Below are 10,520 nucleotides of genomic sequence, written 5' to 3'. Positions count from 1 at the left end.
CTGGGAGTTGTAGTCCAAACCATCTAGGCTGAGCCCCTGAGACTTCATTATATCATGAATGGTTTCTGGAGGAGGCTGAACACCGACAGCTCTGAATTTCACGTATGTCAGCAGTAGGCATAAGGTTTTTGGCCTTCAACTCCCAGAAGCCCCTGCCAGCATGGCTAATGGCCAGGAACGTTGGGAGTTGGAGGCCAAAATATATGGAGATGTACTTTCTTCCCACCTCTGACATAAGACATAGTTTTTCAAATACCCTTGAATAAAATATTATAACATGTTTCAAGGGTCGGTGGGTGGGGTTGGTTATATTGCTTCTGCATCTTTACCCCTCTTATGATGCAATCCTTTGCTACTTGACCAGTCCCTTTCCCTGTCAACAGCTACTTACGAGATCCCCCTCACCCATCTCTTGAGGCTGGGCCATTGAATACAAGTAAAACTGTAGCTTGATTCTTAATATTAGCTAACATTCTTGGTGCTATGAAATACGTTCCCATCCCACAAATCCATGCCAACAGGGGGGGAAAAAGAGTAGAGACTCCAGGTCACATGGGGGAGCAATGAAAGATTCAGAAGCTGCAACAGCTGCTATTATTAAGTCATTTCTCATTAGTTGTCAGCTAATTAACATTCTGAAAATAGAAACATTTCTGCTCAGCAGAAAGTGATTCTCCATTCATTGTAATGACTGAGAATTCCACTCTTGGGAACAAGATTGATTTCATTAAAAAAAAAAAATTCAAGCAACCACAATGTTTGATTGTAGCAGAGGAAAGGGAGAGAGATTTCAAACTGGGCAAGCCTCTTGGGTGTGTTGTCTCCCACTAACCCAAACCACTCAGTGTCAGTAGTATGTGGAACAGCCTCCACAATCTCTGCCACACATGTTGACTCATTTGGAAGATGCTCCTGGCAAAGTTAGATGAGTGAGGGCTTTTTTATACATGAGGGATTTTTGTGAACTGCCCCGAGAGCTTGGGCTATTGGGCCGTATAAAAATGCAATAAATAAATATTTATCATGTGCTTGTCATTCCCTACTCATGGTTGTTTACAGGCTCTCTACACAATGTTGTGACAATCCAGTTTCTCTTCTAATGAGCATTTTTGATGGCGGTTTTTAGAGCAGGGAAAATGCAGCATTTAATTGTGAAAGTGAAAGAAAGTATGGTTTCCTCTTGTGTATTTGTGCTATTCTGCAATACCACAGTGTCACCTGGAATTTATGTAGCAGGAAAGGAAATGTTCTTCATGTAGTACTAGGATCTCAATTTGTGACAATACAGCGGATTGACAGTCAATAACAGACTCATGTAGAAAAGCTCTGAAATCTACTCTACCGTCTTACTGTAATACGGCTCCAGTCTTATGCACACTTATCCATATTTATTACATTTACATTTATAACCACCTTTTCTCCACGGAGCCCACAGTGGCATACATAGTTCTTCTTCCCAATTTATCCTCACACCAAACTATGAGGTAGGTTAGGCTTAGAGAACGTGACAAATTCAAGGTCACTTGGTGGGCCTTGTGGCTGAATGGGAATTTGAACCTGGTTGTTCCCGCTTTTAGACTGACATCTGACCACTACACCACACTGGCTCTTAATTAGAAGTTCTTACTAATGAGAAGAGACAAGAGAGGAAGCTGTTGAGACAAAGCAAGAGACATGTTGCAGTTGCAAAAACAGATTTTGCTCCTATTTTATAACCACACATTTTTCTATTGTAGAGTCATATAAATCAGCTTTGGCGAATATGAGAGCCTAATCATCTGAGACGACCCCAACAATTAACTGATTTTATTTAAAGGCAGGACTGTGCAATAAAGATGAGCTAACAATTAGTAAGCTCTAATTAAACCCAACAAACAGTAGAAATTGGTGGGAGTTTAGTCACAGATGGGCAGGCACTGGGACTGTATTTGACTAATTGTTTACTAAATTTACTAAATGTTTACGTTTTAGTAAATTAAATATAATTATACTATATTGGGATCATAACTGCTAATTCAGTGGACCTCAAAAATACCAGCACTACTCATATGGACATCTGAAGCCACCTTATACCAAGTCACGTCTTTGGCCCATCTAGCCCAATACAGTCTGTTCTGACTGGCAGCAGCTCCTCTGGATTTTCAGTAGAGCCCTTTCCTATCACTTACTGTCAGGGGCACAGAAACTCAGGCCCTCCTGGGGCCACCAGCACAACACCCAGGCTTCCCCAGATGACCACAGCCAGGCCCCCTTCCCCTGGTCCCACTGCCAGAACCACCTATTGTTTGGTGGTTTAGGGGGCTTTTGTGCAGTTCTTTTCCCCATTCTAAAAGGTTGAAATGCCTCTACTCAGGCTAATTTACTTTAAGCTAAAATATGCTAGCATTTTTGGTATTTTGGCCCCATCCATTTTGCCTTCGGTCCCACCCACCACTGGAATATGGCCCCCAAAAGTTTCTCTGAAATAGAATTTGGCTCTTTGGCTGAGATTGTGAACCCCTGATTTAACTGGTGATGTCAGGGGTTCAACTTTGGGCCTTCTGCATGCAAAGCAAGTGCTCCATCATTGAGTGATGGCCTGACCCATCTTAGTCACTGTGGAATAGAATCATAGAATAGCAGAGTTGGAAGGAGCCTACAAGGCCATCGAGTCCAACCCCCTGCTCAATGCAGGAATCCACCCTAAAGCATCCCTGACAGATGGTTGTCCAGCTGCCTCTTGAATCACTCTAGTGTGGGAGAGCCCACAATATCTGAGGTCCCCTGCCTGCCAATTCTACTTTAGCAACATGGGACCTGCTCAAGGGTGTGTCATGATTCCAAGCCCTCCCGCTGAGATGTAAGCCAATAAAGATGTCTTCCATGCAATCCACAAAGCTTTATTCAGTAAACAGACGTCTCTTCACAACTGAAGGGAGTGGGAATGCTAGCAGCTATCCCCTAAGCTTAATTAGCCTAACAAAACAAGGCTGTTGCCTATCAACTAAATGGACAGTTTCTTGCAATCCCCAACAGGCTTTTACTGAACCCCTCCTTCAGGGATGGTCTTTAAGATGAAACCTCTGGTGAGTGGCTAACCTAGTGGACTACCTCCCACCTCCGCTCAACTCTGCCTGCGTGACCCTGTGGTGAACTCTGGGATCTGTCAACTCCAATGTTTCCTCCCCCTGACAAAGACTGAGTTCCCAGGGGTGGGGAGGATGATCTCTGAGCCTGGGCAACCTGTCCAATAAGTTACTGGGAAGATTCCTCCTTGACTCCTGCAGAGTGTTGGAGAATTTCCTCCCCTGCTTCCTGTCTTGGCTGGTGTACTTCTCCTTCGTTTTCAGCTACCAAGTCTTGAAAACTCAGTCCCACACACTAGGGGGAGCAGGCCTGATCCTGACAGGGCACAGAGTGTGTCTTTTCAATGCCATTCCAGTAATGTCAATTGCTCTAAGCCAAGTGGAGGAGGAGCCCACAAAGAGGTTCCCTCTCACATTAGTGCTGTCCCTGATATTTGGAGGGCTGATGCTGGCGAGGTCCTCCCACATGACGTGGAGCTTCTGATGTTCCCAGACACATGCTGAGCAGTTCTCATGGCACTAAGGTAACTTCAGAGGGGGAAAGAAATAACTTTATTTAACTGCTGAACTTTCCAACTAAGATTGTAGTGCCTGAATTTACTTTCCTTTTCCCCCTCCTCCTCCTCCCTCCCAATCCCCTTTCCTTTTGTGTCATGTCTTTTAGATTGTAAGCCTGTGGGCAGGGACTGTCAAGAAATACTTTTGTAAGCCGCCATGAGAGCCTTTTTTGGCTGAATGGCGGCATAAAAATACTTAAATAAATAAATAAATAAAAAGAAATATTGTCAGCACTATTTTAAAGACTGAATGTTTAAGTGTTGGCGTATGAAAAAGATAGAAAATGCAAGACTGTAACAGTACCTGAACTATACCACTTCAAGAGTCAATTCTGCCTTAATATTTTAAGTTCATGGCATGATTCCAAAAAGTACATTCCTGTGAAAATATTTTGTCTGGTGGTTCAATCATTCAGTCTCTTGATAAATGCTCCCAGGAACTGCATATATCCAAGAATCAAGTCTGCACTCAACCACGTGGCTCTAATATTTTCCTGTGTTTGCACTCATGGTAATCACTTCTGGAAACATCTTTGTGGACAGATACAGAAGAAAACAGTATTTGAACTGGCCCATAAAGCTTTATTCAGAGGACTCTTTTATGCTCTGTGAAAAAAACAAGATAGTGTTAGGAAGTCACAGCACATGTGAAATAGATGCATGAAAAAGACACCCAACATGGGGACTTTGGATGGGATTACTTCCATTGAGGTGAAGTGTAAGAGCCAGAACAGACATTACGTTAAATGTGTGTCTAACAGCTATGGGGTTTTTCATTTTTAGTCTAGAGTAGGTACATCGATCTGGATCAGGACCCTAGCATTGGGGGTAGGGGGGCTTTTAAGAACAGAATTGGGCCATCTGATCCTACTGCAGAGTAAGAAAGAAAAGACTCAGCTCTAGACACACATTTAAAATAATGTCTGATTTGGTCCTAAGGATGCCTTTGGACTTGTACAAGCACTGTCAAGTGGAAACAAAAAGGCTTTAAGAATGCTCTGCCATCTTTTCTTGAATATTGAAAGCAGCCCTGATATGTTGCTTGCCAGTTCCAGGCATTGTTTACATATTATGTTCAACTAGCTGATCAAAATGAATCCTTATGTACTCCGAAGTTGCTTTCAAACCCCACGGGGCAGCTTTCAGCCTGCTACCCTGAGACAGCTTAAAACTCAAAGGTTCCAAAAACACACACCAACCAGTGGGAACTAGGCAGTATGTAGTGTTTTCGTATTCTTCTAGCAAGCTTACCTTTTCACACAAAATCCAAAGTCTGGCCCAGACTTCTGAACATGTTTTTATGCACACATAAAAAGAGAACTTCTATGCTTTGCTTCAATATTTGGGGTGGGGGCACAGTCTCTGCACGGGTACCCCTGTGTAAGAACTGCATGTGGGGAAATGCTGCATGGATTAGGCAATTCTAATTAGTATTGCATTATATGTTATCACAATGTACTTGAAAGTAAGAACACACAGGATAATTCACAACAGAAACTTCAAAGCAACTTGAAAGGGGAAGGAGTCCTTCTTGAACATCTGCTGTCTTGAGCAGAATGTTTTTGAAGGAGTTGAGCATTATTATCAACTATATTGGCCTGATTCGTTCATCACAGTAACACAGAACTTTTTAAAAATGCTAACTTATTGTAGCTCCCACTGCAAGTGAGAATGACTAAACAAGCCATGGACCTTTTTGTCTGTGATTTGCTTAGTGTTACATGTGAATCAGGAACCCTATCTTATTTGTGCCCCAACAGGCTAAGAAATAACCCAAGAACAAACCATGGTCTGTGGTTTTGTTTAGCCACTCCATCTTGCAGCGAGAGCTATCAGGCAGTTTACACCAGCACACTGCCTCGTTCATGACAAGCCAGAAGTTTTTTAAAAAAATCTGTCTTATGATGACATGCAAACTGGGCCACTGTCCTTCTGCCACACAAACATTTGTATTCAAATTAAAACCTCATTCTCTGTTTTGGGCAGACCATATAAAGAGAATTATCCATACAATCTACAACAAGCAGGATATTGCACTATGAAAGTGATTTGAAAGCGGTATATAAAAGGCAGGAGCCACACTACTGCTTTATAGTGGTATTGAAGTGCACTGACAACTGTTGGGGGCCACTGACACATACCGTATACCGCTTTCTTAGTGCAATATCCTGCTTGGTGTAGATTAGGCCATAGAAAGGCTCAGCGAAGAAGTGTAGGCTGACATCAATAATCCATGCAAAAGTTCGAGCAGTGATGATTGTAAGGAAAACTCTTTTTTAAACAAAAATGTTCCAGATCACCCACGTAGTAGTTTGTGTACACCCTTTGTAGTCAAAAAGGCCATACTGAACTGACCCCTTGGTTATCTTTAATACTTCAATTTGCATATCAAATCTTCTACCTCAGTGACATTTTCATAACTGGAGCTTTGGCTTTTTTAGGGCAAGGGAAACAGCGTCCGTGATTAAAATTCTGTTAAGAACCTCCCACTACTTCAGGCACACCATGTTTCCATCACTAGATGTTCGTAATAGATTCATAAAGCAACATTAATGATGATGCACACCTTGGATGACGCAATATCTTTTCTCCCTTAGTCAGTTTCCAGAACATCACCTCTGCAATTGATTTATCTTGTTTCTTGGCAACTTCCTCATCTTCTGCCATCTGCAAGATCGTTTCGCTAAACATCCAAAAGGAAACATTAATCATTTACAATGCCAAAATATGTTCTGGAAGAAGAACTTTGATTCCTATCAAGTGTACAGAATCACGTACAAGCAGATGCTAAACATCCATACATGGTTGATGCTTACCCTGAGCCAAAAAAGGCAGAGCTAACCATCCAAGTTTGTGTAGGAGAGCTGATCTATTGCCATGCCAAATGCAAGAGGCTTGGCAGGAAAACCTACCACTTCTGGATCTCTTGGAAATCATGGCAGGAAGGTATATATTAACTGAATATGTTGAGATTTCTCTGCACTCCCCCACCCTGCGACACACAGACACACACAGACATCTGCATCTCCATGCTCATGGGGTACCTCCCTGAGTACTTCTGGATGATCTGAAAGATGTAGAAAAGAGGTCAGACAGTTGAGGTCAGACAAATCCCATCCTACTGGGCAAGGAAGGATTGCTGCATCTCCCTTTTTCAGTCTGTAATTATTGTGGCCAGCAGGCTCCCCAAAGGTGAGCTCTTCTATGTGGAGTCCACAACTGCATCTCTCTAGGTAAGACTCACCCCTACATCTTCTGCTTCCCAATGTGAAAATGAGGTTTTGACTTTGTCCCAATGGGCAAGAGAGAGAGTAACCAGAGCTGACTTAAGACTCTTTAAACATTCAATATGTTTGAAAATACGTTAAGCAGGAAAACAATTTGTAGAATACCTCTGTTGTTGTTTATTCCTTCAGTCGTTTCCGACTCTTTGTGACTTCATGGACCAGCCCATGCCAGAGCTTTCTGTCGGCTGTCGCCACCCCCAGCTCCCCCAAGGTCAAGTCTGTCACCTCCAGAATATCATCCATCCATCTTGCCCTTGGTTGGCCCCTCTTCCTTTTGCCCGATGAAAATGTGCTGAACAGGAAGTCTTAAGATATGAATGGTTCATAGAGAAAAGTAAATGCAAAAGGACATCACATAAAGAACATTTGTATTCATGAACCACAAATTATGCAAAATAAATTTAAGTCTCGCTAAGGCCAATTAGAAAACAATGTTAGGATAACTATATAGTAGGCCCAGTAAGCAGCAATTTGAATTGATACTTAGCTTTACTCAAACTAGTTCAATGCAGTGTTTGAAGCTTTCAACTATATAGGCCCAAACTTTTAGAGAAAGGGAAGGAAGGAAGACCTATCTCAGGCAGAGATCTGAAGTACAGACTTTTGTGGATCCAGCGGAAGATTGAGAAAGAGTGGCCTTAGCTAGACCTAAGGTTTATCCCGGGATCGTCCCGGGGTCGTCCCTGTTCATGTAAATGACACACAGGATATCCCGGGAGCAGGCAGGGACGACCCCAGGATGATCCCGGGATAAACCTTAGGTCTAGCTAAGGCCAGAGGGGGGTGGGGAGAGAGATCTTCGAATCCTGTGTGTAGAATTCAGCAAAGTCTAGACAGGAAAAAATAATCTTGGTAGAAAGTAGAGAGAACAGAAAAAGGTAGAGAAGTCTGAGCCTCACCAGTGAGTAAAATCAGAAAGTTAGGGAAATGGAATCAAGCTGCTTAGAAGCTAGGCATCAAGCCCCAAAAAGCAAGTCCAGAAACAATAGTCAGCTGCAGTCTTAAAAACTGAAAGTAAGAATGTCAAAGTGACAATGTCTTTGTTCTCTCAAAAGGAAGGCAAACATGCAAACTATGGCCAAAGGCCTCAAATCTAGCAAAAATCTGTTAGCAAAACTTGGAGCTATGCAAAACAGAACAACAGAAAGACCTGAACTGAAGTCCTCCTCCTAGGGTTTAGTTTCTTTTGATTCATTGACTCCCCTAAATTTTCTTGCCTTCTGATTGGCTTTTCCCTTCTTTTCAGTCAACTAGAAATTTAGTTCTAAATTGGTGAACAACATATTGGGTGGACAGAAACCTGCAGAAACAGTGTTTTTTCATAATTTTAGGGAGCTGATTTACTTTAGGCCTTATCAGGGTATACAGGAACATTCTGGACTCATGGAACTGCTAACCACGATGAGTAAGAAACATTGCAACTTCTTCTCATAGTGGGCTATTGTTGCACAACTTGACCACTGCTTTGTCAGGTGCCAGGCAGCAAAACTTTCTGCCCTCAAGGAAAGACAGGCCTGCTTGTGAACCAAAGTTTCACTCCTATTCCATTCCATAACTTCCTTATATTTATTTATTTATTTATTTATTGCATTTCTATACTGCCCAATAGCCGAAGCTCTCTGGGCAGTTTACAAATAAGCACTGTGTTCCCACTTGAACCCCAAAAGGAACCTGAGTAACACACGGTACATTGTCCATGCCCATTAACCTACCAAGTAGCTCGTGGTGATGCCTCCTTTGACCTTACAGGTGTCATTTCTGCCCTTCCTTATCCATGTAGCTCCCCATCCTCTCCTTTGAGAAAAAGACCCCTTTCCTTAATGCACAACTGTGCTGTGTGTGCATTTTTATTAGACTTGTCTCATTGGCATTTCGAGATGCAGAACCTTAACCTATCTCATGGGGAACATATTTCCAGTAATTCCTGGTAGCATGTTTTACAATAACACTTGTGCATGTTTCCTGGTAGCATGTTTTGCAATATAAGCAAATCTACTGCCATAAGGTGGGTAGTGAAACAAGCACCCTCTAATCCTGCAACTGCTTGCAATTAATGAATCCCACTGAAGTCAAATCCCACTGAAGTCAATGATATTTATAATTATCTAAGTGGTTTCAGGAAATATCAGTTCTAAAAATATACCACAACTAGAATAAAATGCATTTTATTCAGCTCCTTGTATTCTACTTTCTTCTTGCTGTAAGTCTTATAATTGAATGTTAAAATTGTACAATGAAAATGTTTCTCTCTTAAATGCAAGCTAAAGCTTTGAATATAGTATCCCTCCATAGCATTTTATAAAATTATCAATTAACTGTAATCGTAGATAAAGGGGAAGGCAGAAGTAGCAATTTTCTTCTTCAACAGCAGGGTCAAGAGTTCCGAGTCAGATTCTGTCTAAAAAGAACCATGTTCATGCATGAGAACATGTGTGCAGTGGAATCTCCTTTTCTTGGGAAAACAAAACAGTTTTGAAATTTAATTCCAATAAAAAACATTCTGAAAAAGAATAGCATACACATACATATAGCCGTTATCAAACACAACGCATATTATTTTAAGACAAGGGTTTGTGTTTGTGTGTGAGAGAGGCACAAGGCGTAAGGCATGTGGCATGTATGCAAAAAAAAAAAAAAAAAAGAAAGCAAACAAGCAAGAAGCCAAGGAGATCTCTGGCAACCAACCAGTTTCCATTATAGCACAGTTTTGCTAGATGCATTTCTTCACGTACAAACCATGGCAGTGATTCGCAAGCCATTCAAACAGATGTTCTTAAAGTTAATTTTAAATTGGTCTGACTGCTACCAATGAAGTTAATTGAATATGATTTGCTTATGGCTTCAGTGGAACAGCTACAGTAACCTTCTCCAACCTACTAACTTCCAGATATTTGGGACTCCAATTCCCATCAGACCCAGCAAATGGTCAGGAATGCTGGGAGTTGTAGTACACAACAACTGAACGGCACCATGTTTTGGGAAGGCTGAACTACAGTCACTCTAATCCAACCTAAATACATTGGCCAAGATCCAAAGAGCTACTTTCAGTGTGTTTAAGAGCATCAGCAATACCCAATGTGAGTTCTTACTTCTTTTTCTTTGAACAGAACAGTGGACCTCTGTGTCCTTAAGTAAACTGCTCTTGAGATTCCCCCACCCCTGCTGTCACTTTAAAAAGTAGTTTGCCATGTGGGATCTGCTGTTTGAGAAAAAGAAGTTCAAAGCATCCTTGTGTGTGCATTCCTACGTTGTGGGGTTCTTTGGATACATTATGTAGAAGTAAGAGATGCCTCACACTTACAGCACTGTGTTGGTGGCAGCTGGACTGATGTTACACCAATGCTTCTGGCAGCAAACGTGTTAAGTGCAAAGATAGGCATGTGTCCCTAAACATGAAGTGGAGATGTACTAGGTGAACTGCAGCCAATCAGCATTCCTTGTTTATTTTAGGGGAAATAGCTGCAATACCAGTATAGCTCTAGCAGACACTGTTGCTGTGTAAAATGTGAATCAGTGTGAATTCAAAATCCCACTGAAATTGCTGGGATTTTACTTCTGCATAATATCTTTGGGCTGGGAGCAAGATCACATCCACCACAATAACTATTGCC

This window comes from Elgaria multicarinata, chromosome 6 (assembly GCF_023053635.1).
Source record: "Elgaria multicarinata webbii isolate HBS135686 ecotype San Diego chromosome 6, rElgMul1.1.pri, whole genome shotgun sequence".
Lineage (NCBI taxonomy): Eukaryota > Metazoa > Chordata > Lepidosauria > Squamata > Anguidae > Elgaria > Elgaria multicarinata.
The sequence above is the reverse complement of the archived record's forward strand: the minus strand, read 5'-3'. Positions refer to the sequence as shown.